The sequence below is a fragment of the Taudactylus pleione genome, unplaced genomic scaffold (assembly GCF_031769625.1).
Source record: "Taudactylus pleione unplaced genomic scaffold, aTauple2 ptg000006l, whole genome shotgun sequence".
Classification (NCBI taxonomy): domain Eukaryota; kingdom Metazoa; phylum Chordata; class Amphibia; order Anura; family Myobatrachidae; genus Taudactylus; species Taudactylus pleione.
In genome coordinates, this window is record NW_028284409.1 from 11669084 (window position 1) to 11684582 (window position 15499).

The following is a 15499-nucleotide window of genomic DNA, read 5'->3' on the forward strand; positions in this document are numbered from 1 at the left end:
TTGGTAGGAGTGACCACAAGATAGAAGGACCCCAACACCACCACCATGGTGACCCCCAGGCCAGGGTATGTAAGAGAATGTGAGCTCCCAAAGAAGATAGCTGGAGTAGGAGTGGTGTCTGAGGGGGAAATCCAGGATTTAGTGATGGCTAGGAGATTCAGGGAGTTGGAGATGAAGTGGTCATGGATGGGGACCGGTTTATAATAGACAGCTCTGGCAATCCAGAGGGTACAGGAGAGAAGGACAAAGTTAAGAGGAGAGATGAGAATGAGATTATTAGGGTTGCTGTAGTGTGGAGGCAAGATTTATTTAGAGCAGGGGGATGACTAGAGTGTGGGGATCTGGTGGGCTTCTGATTGAGAAAGGGTGACAGCAGGTGGTACGCAAGGTGGAAGATTAACAGAAACCACCAAACATAATAGGTTTAGTAGTGTGATGCCTTAAATCATTTTTAAAAAAGAGACAAGGCATCAGTGACCATCAAACTACAAGATACTGTATGTACAGAGAATTTCAGGTAACACAGGAGGATGACCTACAGTATGGGCATCAGAAACATTGGGAGTAGAAATCTGGAAATGTGACCAGGCTACTTCTGGAATAATCAAAGAAAAGTGACATTCCGTTCAGGATAACTAAGCTAAGCTGGACAAAAACAAAGCAAATTTGATATTCTGCTCAACCAGGTTCAGTAGCTACAGACAAAACTGAACAGAAATCCTGTATAATTAGCTTAGTGAAATTATGAATAGTCTGCTCTCTCGGTTTATTTCGATCAGGAGGACATTTGCCAAAGACTGCTATGAAAGCACAAGGTCGTTGATTAGGACCATCTCTCACCGGACTGATCATACGAAGCCACTCAATAACCACAGTTCCAGATGTGGTGAGAACTTCAGCACCTGAACGATATCCATACTAAGTGGCCCTTAATACTTTTGGGGATTACATTGCATCTGAGGTTGGTGCATCTGTGATTTTACAGATAATCCAGTTTCTATAAAAATTGCCATAAGGCTGCTTCCTGTTGGCCAAAGACATTTTGCATGGCCAGAACCGAGTCCTCAGTCACTGGTCCTCTGTTCCAACTCCACTCTGCGTTAGGTGTTAGACTCCAAGAGTTAAATGTAATAGAGTGCGAGCCAGCAACGCTGCGGGAATACATGTGATTATTCTGTTATATTTAAAGCAGCAAGCATGTGGTTTTGCCTTTAACATGCTGTTTTAAAAATATGGAAATACTCGCATGTATACCCACAGCGACGCCGGATCGCACTCTATTACATTTAGCCCCAAGTGTGAGATATGGAATTGAGAGATGCTTGAGTCCTATCAATCTCTTTTCCAAAAGACGATATCACTTAAGTAAGTTAATAAGCTATAGTGGTGGCAGATGTAGCAGCAGCATCCGCAGAAGATTGAGAATCCTGGAATAACAGCACTTGGGAGGAACCAGTCGCTTCAGTATCAGTCAGGGGTACAGATGTGGTGTACGAGTATCTGGTTTGGTTTAGCCCATTTTAGATGTGATGTTTGTTCCTAGAATCTGTCCATAGCCCTCAATACAGAGAGCACAACATGGTCACATATGTGAAAGCAATCCAAATACATCACATAATGAAAGAAGGCATTGCAAGTGGTGGCAGCAGGTAGAGAAGGTCATAGGAGTACCACTATGCACACCAAAGAAATCACCAGACTCCAGACAGCAGGAAGGTGGTGGTTTGAAAAATATATGGCACAGTCTGTGTGATATATATATATATATATATATATATATATATGAAAAAGTTAAAGCACAATAAGGGGGCGCCACATCGTGCATTAAATATATATAAAGAATTTATTGCGTAAAAGACAAAGACTCCAGGTCAGTGTGTGTACCAAAATAGGCGGTCTAAAACCACTGCAAGCGTAAGTGATGATAGAAATAACAATAAGGCTGGTGTTTCACCTGAACATCTCCAGGATCTGATCCGGCCAGTCAAACAGTAGCAGAAAGTCATGCCAAGCCACGCCCCCAGGGAATCTTTTTTGTCTTTTATGCAATAAATTCTTTATATATATTTAATGCATGATGTGGCGCCCCCTTTTTGTGCTTTAACGTTTCAGGTTTTCACCCATTCGGATCTGGGTTTATGTGAGGGGAAGACACCGGCAGATTGACTGTGGTTGCTGGCCCGTGCACTGTCTAATTTTCAACTGAGGCCAAAAAGACACCGTTGCATACATCATTTGTGGATTCATTTCAGGACTGTGGTATCTTGTTTCATTTTTAATTGACTATTTTATTAGCGCACTGACTTTATTTGTTGTTCTGTATATATATATATATATATATATATATAAAATCACTGGGTACAGGCTCAACTACAATTATGTCTATGGTAGGCACAGCTCTTACAGATTGCCAATGGAAGTACTTCTCATATTAGGGCAATTTGGAGGAGACTAGTCTCATATTATAGCTAATGGCCCAGTCAGTACTGCACCAAGTCTGCAGCCTTAGCAGCTCCAGCAGATTCAAAATAATGACTGCTCACAGGTTCCACAGCCTGAAGCCCAAGGTACTGAGGAGGTATGTAGTAACAGCGGTGGGAGCCCAGGAGTAGAGTGTATTGCCCACTCTCTGAATGGCGTGCCCACCGGAAGTCCTCCCTCTATTGGTTATTAATCATCACTAAAGGTAGTGGATTCCAGGGAAGACTGTCCCCCTTCCCATCTGAACTCATCCTCCACACCCCCAAACACACTAATTTGTGTATTTACCTATCTCCCTCTTTCTGTTTTTATATATTAATCGTGAGCCTTTAACTTCAATATGCGCCTCCTAGTTACTGTGCGGCATAATGTTGTGTTTATGATTACTCTGCCACCAGGTTTATTCTTCCTTTTGTTCCCATGCTTAAACAAAGTGTGGGGTAAAATACTATTGAGGTGATGTACGAAGCGTAAAACATCTGATGTTCAACATAAAATCCTCCCTGGTGGTTTCAGCCAAATTCGTCACAAGTTCACCAAGTTTACTTTTGTATATTTAAATGATTCAGATCAAGGAATGTCTCTGCATCAAAGTATAATAGATTGCTATTATATATCACCCTAGTGATTAGAAAATTGTCTACATTTATATACTATTTCAGGTAGTTGATGGTACTTGGATCATTAACTCTTTCACCAGCTTGGGATAAGACCACTCCATAAAGCTTTGGGCAAAGAGCTTAATCAATTTTAATGGCAAAAAAACCTTTGTGCAGGTAACATGCTTTTATCAGTGATGTTAGCAGGGACATTAGCACAGAGAATCCATAAGTACTGTAGGGTTTAATAAATGTTAATGTGATTGCTCAGTTGTACCTTTGCTCTGCTAAAGTCAATGTACAACCATAAGAAACACAAATACTAACTGCATGATATCATATTATATATAATTTTATTTTATGCTGTTTATATTAACTGATTCACTTGTTACAGTATTGACTGTTTAATTTTGTTCTGACTCACATGGTTCGACAGATCGGACACAGTCGACCTGCAGAGGGTGTTTATTTAGTATGCAGCATTCTTACCAGTATAGTGGCTGAATCACTTCCTTTCCACAGAATGAGATATAAGAGAAGATGAAATATTGGGAGAATCCGAATAACAGCAAGCTCGGCTACTACTAATTTGGGGATTTTATTTTTATTGTTACCATGTTTTAAACTATCTGTTCATTGTTTGTAATAAGGTACACACTATCCTAAAAGAACACTTGAATTGCTCTTAAATTCTGTAAGTACAGTGCATAAAACCCTTTATTAGTGTTTAGGATTTATTTTCAAACAGTTTTAAAGCAATTAGGGGTTTGGTATATTATGCCAACATTCAACATAAGAATGCTGACATGTTCAACATGTCGATCTGGTGATAATGTTGACAATGAGATTTTAGTGTTACCCTAATGCTAACCCCAAAGCGGGCCATACACCAGACCAACTTTCCTCCAACCATCCAACTAGTTGGTTGGTTGGAATGAAAATCCGATAATGCATTGGAGCAAATGACAATCAACAATTTGCTCCCAAACTCTGGAAAACGGACGAAAGCTGTCAAACAGATATAACCAATTTACTTGAATTACCTCTTTCATGTTTTCTGGTGTTTGAGAGCAAATTGCTGATTGTCATTTGCTCCCATACATTACCAGATTTTCATTCCAACCAACCAACTAGTTGGATGGTTGGAGGAAAGTTGGTCTGGTGTATGGCCAGCTTAACACTAATGTCGATATTTCACTACTGTATGTCAGCATTTTCTTCATGTTGACATTTCGCAGATGTCGACTTGTTAAATGTCAACTTTTTACCAGGTCAACATCATAACGTTCGACATTCTGGTATTTACATTATGAATGTCTACATAGCGAATGTCAAACTCCTGACTGCTTACTCAGTTAGTAGTGTTGGACTGTGCTGAATAGAATTAAAGTGAGAACCTCTTGATTATGTGAACTTAGGGCCTAATTCAGACCCGCTCGCTGAGCACTCGCAAGCGGGTCGGTTTGCCCAGTGCGAATGCGTACGACGGAGGCGTGCGCATACGCGAGACCCGGATAGCAACGGGCAAACCGTCGCTCCGGGTCTTGCTTCAAAGGGGGCGTGCTGTCGATGGTGAGTGACAGCACGCCCCCTTTGGTGGGCGTGCCAGGGGCATGGCTGCCCAGACGGAGGCGTTCCCTGCCGTCTGGGGCCGGCCCCACTGATAGAGCCGAAAGCACTCCAGGGCTTGCGGCAGCGAGACCCTACCACAAGGGTCTCGTCGCAAGCCCGGTGGTCGCGATGGTCTTGACCATCTTCCTGGCTGCTCGCTATAGCTGTGGATGGTCACAGGAGGCCGCTCATAAAATGAAGAAGGACGGCCCTGATTCAGAGCGAGCCCTCTGTCAGGGCCTAAGACCCTCTCTGACAATAACATTCTTACATGATTCCAGCAAGTTTCCGCAGAGCAGTGCCTATATATACCTTGTTAGATGAAGAGACACTGACTCCCATGTAGGACCAAACACATATAGGGGGGTAAGCGGGAGGGCTCTTTTTACCTCGGTGGATGAGGAGGCACTTTGAAGTTGGATAGGGTGACTGGTTATTTTTTTTTTCTAGCGCATTCTGTTGGCACGATCTGTCGGCAGTTGACTGGAGGGACCCAGGTGAGGTCAGGCTAGGAAGAAGTAGTATTTGATGCCATGGTCAGTGGGTGGAGAGACCAAAATTATCAAATAATAATAATAACCTATGAAATAATAATCTAAATCTAATGATAGAACAGCAATGGTTAATATTCCAAGAGCCATTAAACTTAGACCTTTTCAGATGCCCATTAAAATCCCCACCTGCCCATAAGGCATACTTGCCTACTCTCCCCGGACTGTCGGGAGCCTTCCGAAAATCGGGTGCCGCTCCCGGCACCTTGCAATAGGAGGCAAGTCTCCCGCATCGTCCGCTGGCCCCCCGCGACTGCATGTGAAAGTGGGCAGCTCGGGGGGCGAAGACGCGATTCGCACTGAAACGCATCATCGTAGCCTCGCCTCCTGCTTTGTAATGCCGGTAATATCGGCATTATAAAGCGGGGGGCGGGGGCACGATGATGCAAACATGTGGACATGCCCCAGCTCCGCCCACTTCAGCCGCCCCCACCCTCCCTGCTGCACCAACCTGGCAGCCCCCTCACGGAAGGGGCTGCCAGAAAGTCAGCATGTATGCCATAAGGCACCATTGCATGCCAGCAGGCAACCTCACAAGGCCCTTGCATGCCATCAGACCTCTCCACATGCCCCTTCCATGCCAATCATACCCCTCCCACATGCCATTAGATTACAGGAAATCAAAAGTCACAGTAATAAGGTACCAGATTGGTGTCTGAATACGCCTGTCTAGAGAATATAAATGATAGCCTATGGGACAGCTAGCATTACTGTATAATTTTATCTATGAAATGGTGAAATAAGAGTTCCTCTGGAAACTCACTAGATATTCTTTCATTCCCAATGGCATAATTTACTGGATGACTGGGATGATTTCATTTGCTTAAGATAAGCTTCCTGGCTAGAAAAATATTCGATCTGCAAGAACTACAATGGCAGATTTAGTTGAATGTTCTTTAGACACTACAGTAGTTGGAACACTTTTCCTTTTAAGCCTTCAAATGCAGAGGCACCAGACTCTTTCATCTCTTTCATCAAGTGAAGATGTGCAAGTGATAATATAAGCGCTTCTTAATTTATCTCCCTTTCTGTGGGGCATGTTTGTCAAAGGCCTTATGGACAATGCAGCAATGGCTACTTACATTAGAAAACTGACTGTGGTCTAAAAATCTGTAGTCATATCCAGGCGTCACAGGGCCTGATTCAGAGATGGACAGAATTGCACAGCCGCACACAAGCTGCACACAAACGGCTGTGCAATTCAGTCCATTTAAAATGCAAAGCAGAAGGAGGCGTAACACACCTCCTTGCTGCATTTTCGTGATCCAAGCACTGCGACCAGGGTCGCAGTCATGCCCCCATTTCCAGGAACGCTGCCAGGGAACGCCCACACTCCACCTCGCAAATGCTGCAGCCTGTCAATCAGGCTGCGGCTGGGACATACTGCGAGTGGGCTCGCAGTCGGAGGGCAGCACATGCTCAGTATACCTTCTGCGCATGTGCAGTCCTCCAAACATCGGTGATGTGCGCAAGCCATCGGGATAGCTTAGATCAGGCCCACAACAGAAAAGTGCAATTCCTTGGAACAGCTCTGTTATGGTGTGTACACACTGGGCAATATTACTGAGCGATTGCGCACTCCCGCCAGGGCCGATTCTCCCATTACGCATGGTACGCAGCTGCGTAGGGCGCCACACAGTGGAAGGTGCCTCAGTTGCGTACCATGCGGGTCGCGGGCAGTCTGTGTCTCTGTGACACAGCTGCACCGCGTGTTTAGCGCTGACCAAACGGAGTTCGGTCAGCGCTACACAGCACAAACACACAGCCGCTGGCGCTGGCAGCTGTGTGTTTGCTTTAGCAGCTGATGAGAGTCAGACAGACTCTCATCGGCTGCTGCTCCCACTGCTGGAGCCGGGCATTTTCTGGCTCCCGCAGTGGGTAATGGGAGAGACGTCATGACGTCTCTCCCATAATGCAAAGTGGCCCGGAGGACTGACAGAGGAGCTGATAGGGGGGACCACTACTGGGGACACTATATAAGGGGCATTGTATAGGGGGTACCACTACTGGGGGCACTGCATAGGAGGACTACTACTGGGGGCACTATATAAGGGGCTTACAACTGGGGGCACAAGAGGCACTGCATAGGGGGGACCACTACTGGGGGCACTGTAAAATAGGCCATGCATAGGGGGCGCCAAAAAATATACACGCTTACCCAAAAATTTGGGCTAGGGCCGACTCTGGCTCCCGCTGGTCGTTTCCGACATTGTCCATCGCCTGAACATCGCTTGAACATACAGGCCAATCTGCCGATAACGACAGATTGGCCATGTTCAGGAATGATGGAGTGTGCCTGCACTGAACGACTGATCATTCAGTGTAGGCACTACAGTGGATCAGGAATGATTGTACGATTATGATGTCGTAATCGTACTGTCTTTCCTAATCACCCAGTGTGTACGCACCGTTACTGTAAAGCAAGAGAACTGCATGCACGAAACAAACAAAAGATCTTGGGGGCTGTAGTTCTTAGTGAGTCCTGTGCAAAGCTGGGTTATGTCAGAGCATTAGCAGACATTCTGGGATCAGTAGGGCACCAGTCCAACACTGCTAATTTGTCTTGCTGAGCACAGAGGGAGTATGGGGTAAATTTACTAAAGATCGATTTTAATCAATCTAAAGTAATGTGTTTCAAGGGCTAAATCGCACATTTACTAACAGACAATTTTTTATATAGATTTTTTAAATGTTAGTAAATGTACAATTTAACCCCTGAAACACAACATCGATTTAGATGGACCTTTAGTAAATTTACACCTATATATCTCTAAAAGACAAGAGCCTAGATACCCATGAACCGAGTTGTCCACCTGTATTAAGAGGGACAGTGCAAAGGTTGTAAAGCAAAGTGAGCCAGTGTCATCCCTGGTGTAATAATGTAAATTACTGTCTAAAATATGTGCTACCTGCAAAACAGTGAACTTCTGAAAAATCATATAATGGAGTTTTATTTAAATGTAAGACTGTCTGTTGCCCATATGTCAAAATTATGTGATTGCACTATAACCTGTGTCACATCACCTACCTAAATGCCAATTAAGCTTGCATGTACAGGAGTCCTTTTACACTTAAAATTCCACAAAGTTTGATAAATGGGGAAAAGAAGACTAAAGACGTTTTCAACATGAAAAATCGGCAATGTATGGGGTTCACAGATCACAGATTCCAACCAAAAAGTGATTGGAATTGGGAAATCAGGTTGTCCCAACATGTTGGATGTCAGACCAAACGTGGCTGTAGATTGCTAGTGTATGGTAACAATCAACAGATTTGCAGACCGTTACTAGTAAAATGAGCCTTGCAAGATTGGCAGATCTGTCTTTCCTGAAAATTATCTGCAAATCACTGAAAAATATCTGTAATGTATGGGCGCAGAGATTGGGGAATCTTTAAATTGGGAAAAAATTTACAGAATCTGTGAATCATTTTTTCTTTTGTGAATGCTGATGTATGGGCTCTTAAGCTAGACTGAGGAACCCAAGGAAGCGGTAAGTAAGAAGTGCCTACACAGTGTAAAGTGGCTTCAGAATTAAAATTAGAAAGTGGTTAAGGCACCAAGGAACAAGCAGTGAATTTGGATTTATAGCACAACAAATAGAAATAGTAGATGGGAGTATACAGCATATATACACATGAGAAATACAAAGGTCAAAGTGCAGTCCTAGGGTCACCAGCTCATTTAACTAAGAGGACTTACAATGGGATAAATGTATAAATCTTACTGCTGCACTTAATAATAGGTGGGAGTGTAGATAGCTGTAGAGAAAATGGAAAAGATAGATGAGTGCTACCAATGGCCGTAACATTGACATTATAGTAACTGAGGAAGGGCATTATGAGGTCCCCAATCATTATTTGTCAAGTACGGTAAACACATGGAACCAGACATAATTTTGCAATGTTACAAACAGGCCCGGCGACAGGGGGGGGGGGGGACGACTATGGGGACACCCGTACCTGGCCCCGAGGTTCAGAAGGGAACCATAGCCACCGCCGCCCAGCCCCAGCTCCCTTGTAGCCTGGCCCCGGCAGTGCTGGGCCCTTTACATCTACGGAGAAAGGTGATGGGGGCCTTCTGGGCAGAGGATGGTGATGATGCTGAATTTGAGGAAGGTGATGAGGGGCTGAGTGCAGCTAGCTGCAGACACCATCCCTCCTACCCCGGAGGCATTCACAGCACTGTCATCAAGAAGACCTTGCAAGAGACGGCAGATGAGAACTACAGCCTGCATCATCAGTGACAGAGAGACGATGTGGTAAGTCATAGTGTATTTTTACTTTATTTAAAGGCTGGCATATCTTTCAGTTAACATGATCATGCTTCACAGATCACACATGCAAGGGAGGGATGTGCAGGATCGGGGGTGGTGGTGAGAAGGTGGGGCCCCCAGAGACATCAGTGTACCGGACCCCAAGATTTCTGTTGCTGGCCTGGTTACAGAGGAGGAATAGATGATTACAGTTACATGATAGAAGTAATATCCCTTATAATTAATTTCACATTATTTATACAATAAAATACAAAAGGATGCAAAAGCAGATTTTATTAAAACCTATGAATAAAGAAACTACATTTTGAATGGATAGAATGGATCGAGTATACATTCTCATGTCAGATAATATGGATAGAGTAACATATTAAAAGTAATATATTGATAAATTAGAAATGTTTAGGCAAGCAGCAAACACTCAATGCTTTTGTAGAGTTGGATGCATTTGTGCCATATGTTCAAAGAGGAATGTGCTACTGCGCAGACTCCAGTCTTCATGTTCTCCAGGGAGACTTCATGCCCTGTTCCAAGATCTTGTCTTTACTGCGTAAGAGTAACCAGGGCCGTAACTAGGGTGGTGCGCACAGAGCGCAGGATGCTCTGGGGCGGAACCAACCATGGCCACTATCTTCATCTGCCGGGCGCCAACTGAGATGTTAAGCATGCATGTTATGCTAGTAGTGCACCTGGCTACTTATCTGTCAATCTATGCCCCCAGCAGTGTCCTCCCTCTGAACTAGCACAGTAGCCAGGAGCTTGAGAGACGCCCTATGCTTACAGACAGCTGGATGCGAGAGGCGGACATCCCCTACCTTCCCCTGTGTGCCATGTTAAGAAAAAGCTCAGCCTTTCCCTGCTGAGTCATTGCTGCAGCCGTGAGATCCAGGCTGTTACATCACTCTTCTCCCTCTCTCCTCCTCCGGAGCCGCACAAGCATAGTTGCAGTTTGCAGCACCCTTTCACCTCATCCCGCCTGCTGGCTGTCGTTCTCCCCAGCTACAGACCCTCTTTCCTACCATACCCCAACACTGGAGTATGTGTGCAAGCTGGAAGGTAGGAGGTAACAAGGCTGCCTGTATAGCGGGTCACAGTTGCCAAGTATAGCCAGTTACTGCAACTAGGAGAGCTGCAGGGCTGGGGGGGTGTCATTACTAGGCACATTAGGAATGTTCAGACCCCTGTCTAATTAGCCCCAACCCCAATGCAGGGGTCTGCACTTGGGTGGGGGCCAGTAGACTATAGCCTGCATTAGGGAATGGGGGTCATTACATAGAGGTTTGCCTGCATTAGGGGTGGGGGCCATTACATAGAAGTTTGCATTGGGGTACGGGTAATTATACAGGGGTCTGCATTAGCGATGGGGGTAATTAGACTGGGGGTGGTGGTCATAAGACAGGTCCGCATTAGGGGTGGAGGGTCATTAGACGAGTCAACATTAGTGGTGGGAGGTAATTAGACAAACGTCTGCATTAGTGTTACGAGTGTTTATTAGGAGATAAGCTTGTAGGTCAGATGGGCCTGAATGTGCCACTGAAAATGAGGTATCTGTGACTGTACTAATTCTTTATCCCTGCTGTCATGAAGGCATAGTCAGTGTATGCTTGGCCTTAAGTAAAGCAGTCAGCACCTCTCCAGCTTACAGTAGGTCCCTGGACACCTTGTCATAGGTTAGACTGGGACTTGTAGTTTCATATCTCTTGGCAAGCCATAGTTTACCTATTACTGGATTTGGTGTATTTCACATGTGATCATTGGGGCAGTAGGTTGGGGGGCGCTGATGCTCTTTCTCGCAGAGGCCATCAAAATGTCTAGTTACGGCTCTGAGAGTGGCATAGTGGGAGACAGTAGTCTTCTACTTAGCTCATAGAGAGAACCCGGTTAATACAGTACCTGCATATAAAGCTGTTCCAGCATCCCTGCACTGCTACCCGTTTGCAGGATACACTCACCATCTGGTGAGCTGTATGGAACCCATCTTCGTTCCATCACCAGTGTACATGTAACAGTAGTACAGCTGTACCTACTATCTATCAATAAACTAACACGAGTGTATGCCTACATACCTATGCAGTATTAACAGCTGCACACACATCATTTCCAACACCATAAACACAGGAAAAGTTGCACTCATGAAAAAGTGTAATTCCAGGTACGTTTAGTTAGACGCATCTCCATATGTGTTCAGCTGTACATCACTAAAATATGTGCCAGGTTTATTTCAGCGGTAACAAACGTGTATATTTATGCCACATGATAGTATAGAGATAGAGATGTGGCTTCATGATGTTAGTATAAAAGCAAACATTTTATTAACCTATTGGATCCTGATGCACCCCCAACAGCTCATGGTTTCAGGATTTCTGGGCCTGATTCAGACCCGTTCACTATATGCGTGTGCTCGCAAGCGGCCCGATGTTCTGTGTACGCGCATGCTTCGTTCTGCGCGTGCGCGAACTACTCACTGCGATTGCATACCGCTCGCTCGCCCTGCAAAGACAGCCCAGTGCAATGAGTGACAGGAGAGGCTGTCTGTGGGTGGTAACAGAGGCAGTCCAGTAAAAATGGGGGGTTGGCGATGCAAACGTAGGTGTGCCTTAGTGTTTCAACGCCGTTTCAGAGGCGTGCATAATTAACAGGCAGCGTCATAGTACACGTCACTTTTTTTTTTACACTGAAATGCTCGCAGAGCTTGCGGTAGGGTAAGGCTACCACAAGCGCTGTGTTCGCTTCCGATGGTCCTCGATGTACCAATGTTTTCATACACTTCCTGGAGATGACGTGTGCCAGTGGGCGTCTCTACATACGCTAAGGGGTGTCTGCATACGCGGAGCGATCGCTCGCACAGCCAAAGTGGATGTGCTTATGCCTTGGCGAGCGATCGCATCCCATGACGTCAATTTGGAAAATTTGCATTCGCTCAATGCGAGCGTACGCATCTAGCGAACAGGTCTGAATCAGGCCCTCTGTAAAAATAGGTAAGATTATTATAAATCCAGCCTAAAAGACTAAGGGCTTGATTCTAAGGCATTCATTCAGAGGCGCTCGCAAGAAGCGAGCGCTCGTTCTGAATGAGGGCGGCCGCTTCTATTTTTAAGTGCGGCCTCCTGGTCGCTAGCTAAGCTGTGGGTCAAGACCATCGAGATCATCGGGGCTTGCGACGAGACCCTAAGGTTGAGTCTCGGCAACCGCAAGCCCCGGTGAGGCCGCCCATAAAACGGCAGGCGTTCCTTTATATTAGCCTGTATACATGTATATTTATGTACTATTATATTTAACATTTATATATAAATGTTAAATATAAAAGCACATAAATATACATATCAATCACTTTGGACAGGCTGGAGATGCACTTACTGTACCTGTCGGTGGTCACATCAAAGCTGGGACGGAGACTGTTCGGAATCGCATGACTGAGCATGCGCAGTAGCAGTAACAGAAGTTATTGTTTTCGGAAACCGAAAACAATGCCTTCTGTAACATCGCAGGGACAGCGTGTTACCAACCGCTGTCCCTGCTCAAAATAATGCTGAATAGCAGCCATAAATATTTGCAATTGATAAAAAATCGTCACTATTGTTGAATAGACTACTTACTCTGCAAAGGGGATAACTGCTCACACTTTAGCCAAAAAGTACAGCAATGTTTATTATTGCACACAGTAACTTCATCAGTGCTATCTTACGTAAGAAATGTCATATGTGTAAGTATAGTATAGCAGTACATACCTACTGAAAATCAAGGGTGAGATTGGACTTTAGTGTAGACATTCTTTCAAATATCATAAATGTTCACACTTCTCTTGACAGTTTCACACTAAAAAATCTTGAGGAATATGAGGTTCTATGCATAATTGACCCAGTTACATGTCACAACATGAATTTTGTTGTCTATTTCAACTTGTGATTTTTGCAGGAAAAGCGCACTGCTACATATGCAAAGTTCCCAAAGCACTGACTACAATGTCAAAACACTGTTCAGATGAGCACATTGAAATGCCTGACATGAAAACATAATAAATCCAGATATTATCATCTTCATTAACCCTCAGTGTGACAGTGCTTGCACAAACTAATTTACTAATACAGCACATACTGTATATATTGTGATTTAGGTATTCTCACTACATATTTGGTTATTGGGATGACTCGTAAGTCACAAGCACATACCTACAAGATGCATGAAATTATCCAATCTGGGGAGTGATCTCAGATGGCATTGTGACCTCCCCCCCCCCCCCCCCCTCACACCCTCTTCAGGGACCTATTTGTGATTAATTATCAAATAGCGCAGACAGGCCTATGCACCGTCTGTGTTCTTATAACAGTCCCTATTTTAATAGCAACTTTTCCAAAACATTACTGTTCAACTGTCCAATGCACCCTCATATTGTATTTAAACAACTAGAGGAAATAATAGGACACTGGGCAAGTGTCGTATTATTTTGTCAAGTATGTCAGTTTAAATATTTTAATCTAATTCCTTACCAGCTCAGCTTCCCACTGAAAGTGTTGTTATACACCTATAAAAAGATATAAATATCCGGCCACTTTGTGCTTTGAAAAAAACACACTCCCCTAATAGTAATCTCCTATTTTCACTTTTAAATATAAAGGGCCTATTTAGCAACCAAAGGTGTTATTTAAATCATGCAGAAACTAATGTTTCTGCATGTTTTCAGGGGCTGGTTATGATATGGCGACAATCATAATGTTGACATAAGAATATCAACATTGACATAATGTAGACATTAATCATGTAGACAGTAATTAAATGTTGACATATCATCCCTGGTGGTCCAGTGGTGACTTTCCGTGCTCCCAATGGGTGCAGCAGCTCCAGCTGTGTCTTCCAGGTCCTTGCAACCAAGTGACTGTGACTTGCAGGTCAGACCTCCAATCTTCCTGCATTCGGATGAGTATTCCTCCCTTGTCCCTAACCATGCACCTCCCTCTAGTGTAGGGATGGGAAATAAGCGGCCCCCCAGATGTTGTAGAACTACACATCCCAGCATGCCTTGCAACAGTTTTGCTATTTGGTCATGCTAAAACTGTTGCAAGGCATGCTGGGATTTGTAGATCAACAACAGCTGGAGGGACGCTTATTGCCCACCCCTGCTCTAGTGCCTAAACCTAACCCCCCCTGCAGCCTAATGTTAACCTCCCCCTGCAGCTTAACTCTAACCCTCCAACCTGCAGATTAACCCTAATGTTGACATTCTGACAATGTTGACAGTTCAGCTTGTGGGTTACCTGCAAATATTAAGTTTCCTCAAGATGTATGAGGGTGAGACCACAGCAGATATCTCCGATACCTGCTGCTATTCCTTTATTCCGACTGGCAGCTACATTCCCCATAGGTTTCTATGGGGGATACAATGCTGCCAACTGTACCAACTTCCGGAATGCGATGTATCTGAATATGGCGTTAGCCCATTTTAGCCAATGGGTTACAAAATGCAAAACTTACCAGGAGAGGGTTCCATAGGAACTCTCCCCTGGCAATGGCGGCCGTGCATATCTAGTCAGTTGGACTCCGCATGCACAGTAGACCCGACATCACTCCGGGCACATTGCAGGGATGGGCTCCTTTCAGAGCTCCTGTAACTGCGTGTCCCGGATGATACATTCCGGTGCTCTGATCACATATTGTACAGCGGCCATGGGCGGTACTGTCATGCCCAGATCACATTGCAAATATGATCATTGATAAATAGGCCCCCTAGTGTTTTCTGGTATGCAGCAAGCAGAAGAAAATCCTTAACTACTTACCTTAATTATGAAATAACTTACGAAAACTGTAGGGACAGATGGATCTTTTCCCAGCAGGCTGCTACAACTCCCATTCTACTCCCCTCATTTGGCGGCATAGTGTGCCCAGCGTAAATGTTTATGTGTGTGTGTGTGTGTGTGTGTGTATATATATATATATATATATATATATATATATATATATATATTATACATATAGTCATAAAAACACTTAT